Genomic DNA, 3,673 nt, shown 5'->3' with positions numbered 1-3,673 from the left:
TACTTTATTTATTTAGCTTTATACATTTTAAACTTAAAACAAAACTAGTGGCTCATATTCATTTCTCGCATTTTTTGTAGTAATATCTTTCTCTCTTAGGGGACCCGGGGCACTGCGTGAGGAACCCCCATCACGCGTGATGGGGTCAACCCACACCGCCGCCGGTGACCTATCACGCAAGTGATGGGTGGGTTGAGTGATGGCCATCACACGTGTAATTGGGTGAAAATCAAGGAAAAGAGCCGTTGGGTGGGATGACCGTTGGGGATGGATTTGGAAATAAAAAAAGCATATTTTACCTATGTAAATAACTACAATATATCTTCAAAACATACACAAATCCAACTCAAAATCTTCTACTACACACACCATTTTTAACATATCAAATGGAGGGTTCTAAGAAACGTGGGTCGGGTTCAAAGAAAACCCAAACCCGACCAAAGGTTCGACAAAATCTAGGCGAACCGACAAGATTTCGCTTACAAGAAGAACCTGACACAAACCAACCTTCGCAACAACAACCTTATTATCCACAACCTTTTCAACCATCCCAAAACCAACAACAACGTTATTATCAACCGTCCCAAAACCAATCGTATCAAAACCAACCTTTTATTCCCACTTTTTCTACCCAAAATTACCCAAATAATGCTTTTCAACTGTTTGGATCTCAACCGTCTCAAATTTCCGTCGATCCCCTAGACAATAACGATGTTATATATCAATTTGCAAGTGCTTTTCGTCACGAAGTGCAAACTTTGGATGAAGATGAATCCGCGGATGAGGAGCCGCATAAAAGAGGTGCTCGGCGTTGGTTGGCCGATGAGGAGGTCGCCTTGACCAAGGCTTATTTACATTGCTCCGAATCAAAAAAACACTCAAAGCAAAAAAAAAAAGAAGCGATATCGAAACGTATTAAAGAACATTTCTCGCAACTTCCCGGCGCAACCGAACGAAACAAGGATCAAATGATTGGCAAGTGTGGAGATTTGAATCGAAAAATGTCAAAATTTAATGCTTGTTATATCCAAGAGTTAACTATTTTAGTTCGATATATATATATTTTTAGTTACATCCAAGAGGTAATTTATTTTTACAATTTGATATATATATTTTTTCTAAATGTTTTGTAGTCCCGAACTCCACAAAGCGGATCGAGCGAGGCGACTATCATAAGGAACGCTTTGGCCGAATATGTCCGACTTTACAAATGTAGGGATTTTCCCCACTTGGACGCGTGGGAGATTGCGAGACGTCACGCGAAGTGGGAACTGATTCCCTCGATCGATTTGAACGGACCAACGTCTCCAAGGAAGAAAGGATCTTCTTCAAAAAGATCAAAAACTTCCGAGTCCGGGGACTACACAACATCTACTGGCGGCTTGTCATGCAACATGCCAAACATGAACTTGAACGAGGATCCCGAAGACAATCCCGAAAAAGACATACCCACACCCACACGGCCGAATCGTAAGAAAAGTGGGGAACCGTCAAGACTTGGAAAGCAAGCGGTGGCCAAAAACTTCATCGAATACAAGTCGGCTAAGATGGCGGAAATGGCCGAGACGAAGGAGCGAAGGAAAGAGGCTCATATTTTAAAAATGAAAAGTGAGGAGACGTATATCAACCATTTGAATGAAAAACAAAAAAACGCCGATCTAACTTTCCTCCTACAACCGCACGAAATCGCTCCTACTTCAACGCAAACGCGAGATATGCGACAAGTGGGGTTGGGAAGGGCCATAGGGTTTTTTTTTTGGTCGGTTTTTTTAATTTAGTTGTCTTTATTTAATGTAATCTTGTTTTATTTTTTAGTTAATGTAATATTGTTTTCTTTTATTTATTTTAGTATTTATTAAAAAAAACCATCACACCACACCACCATCCCTAGTAAAAAACCATCACATGTGATGGATTTGGGGTTGGTGATGTGGCACCATTTGATTGGATGGGGTGTGTGATGAGAAAGTTCATCACATCCACCACCCCTCCCCCTTAAACCATCCCCTATATATATATATATATATATATGTATATGTATGTATATATATATATATATATATATGATGGGATAAAGAGAGAACTCCTCTTAAAGAGAGAACTAAAGAACTAGTAAATAACTATTTTAAAAAAATATTTAGTGAGTTTTTTTTCTTTCCTCTTTCTATGTAAGGCCCCGTTGCCGGTGCCCTGCATTTGGTCGTTAATTTACTCATAAACACAGTTCTAAATATCAGAGTTAATAAAAACATTCGCAGAATATTAAAACTTTCATAACAACATTACATATCAATCCATAACTTGTCTTAAATTAACACCTTGTCTTTAAAAATCAAAAACATAAATTATAAAACGTCTTGAGTCTTCAGATGGCAGCCTCTTATTCAATTGCCACGTGCCCCGCTCAAGCTAGCTGCCTCATCCTACTCACCTGCGTGAATACAAAAAGTCAGCTACGTTGAATGAGTTCTAGTTAATCATACAACAAACAACGCCTTCATATTTACATACTTTCATACATACTATCATACCTTTATCATAAACTTACTTACCTTCATAACTTACGTTATAAAGAGCATTACGCCCTACATTCCTCGAGTATTATTAGGGCCCGGTTACCTCATACCTCGAATATTATTAGGGTTTGGTTCCTTCTTGCCTTGAGTATTATTTGGGCCCGGCTCCCTCTTGCCTCGAATATTATCAGGGTTCGGTTCCCTCTTGCCTCGAGTATTATTAGGGCCCGGTTCCCTCTTTCCTCGAGTATTATAAGGGCCCGGTTCCCTCTTCATTACCATACAACCATACATCATTTTCATTCATACATATATACATACATAACATACATCCATTGTCCATGCATACTTTACCTCATATACTCATTCCATACTTACTACATATACCTCCCTTAACAATACATGCAATACCCGAAGGTCGTTCACGTACTGTTACGCATTCATTCATCATATAACGTAAATATATCACATTCATCATTAAGGCATACACTTACCATTTAAGGTAAGTGTAACATTCACATTGAGTATGTACACAACCCCGAAAACATAACAAGGAAATGGGGCTAGAAACTCACCTGAACTCTGTTTCCTTCTCCGTTAATTGTTAATCCCTTCTTTAATTGAGCTCAGCTAACTGTATATAAGTTCCCACGGCCATTTTCAGATACGACTTGACCCGTGGAATCGTAAAGTTTGGATTTTAGGCTTAAAACATTCAAAACTAGATCTAGGGCTTTCTTTAACGAGCCATTCATAACCGCATGTCCGTTAAGTTCATTTTTAACATCAATTTTGCTACTTTATGGTTCGTTTCTATCCGATCTACTCCACGTTTAAGTTTCAAGGCTAACCGTTCATAAAAACATAAACTTTAATATGTAGAACATACCTTTATGTGTTCGTTTGGTCTTGGTTAGCTTGATTATGAACCTTAAACCTTGTATCTATCTTGCATATAGAAGATCTATTAATATTCAACGTTCGATCTCGCTTCTCTTCTCTTTCTCTCTCTCGGCTGCAAATAACAAGTGTAGGTGTGTGTGTGTTTTGAGTGTGTAGATATTATGGAAAGATGGAATGATTTAGGGTTTTAGGGTGGTTTAAGGGAGTATTTATACTACTTAAAGCCCATGGACCTAAGGCCCATCCCACCATCT

Source organism: Bidens hawaiensis, unplaced genomic scaffold, assembly GCF_021521415.1.
Source record: "Bidens hawaiensis isolate Kalapana, Puna unplaced genomic scaffold, B.hawaiensis_p1.1 tig00050381_1, whole genome shotgun sequence".
Taxonomy (NCBI): Eukaryota; Viridiplantae; Streptophyta; class Magnoliopsida; order Asterales; family Asteraceae; genus Bidens; species Bidens hawaiensis.
This window is presented reverse-complemented; position numbering follows the sequence as displayed.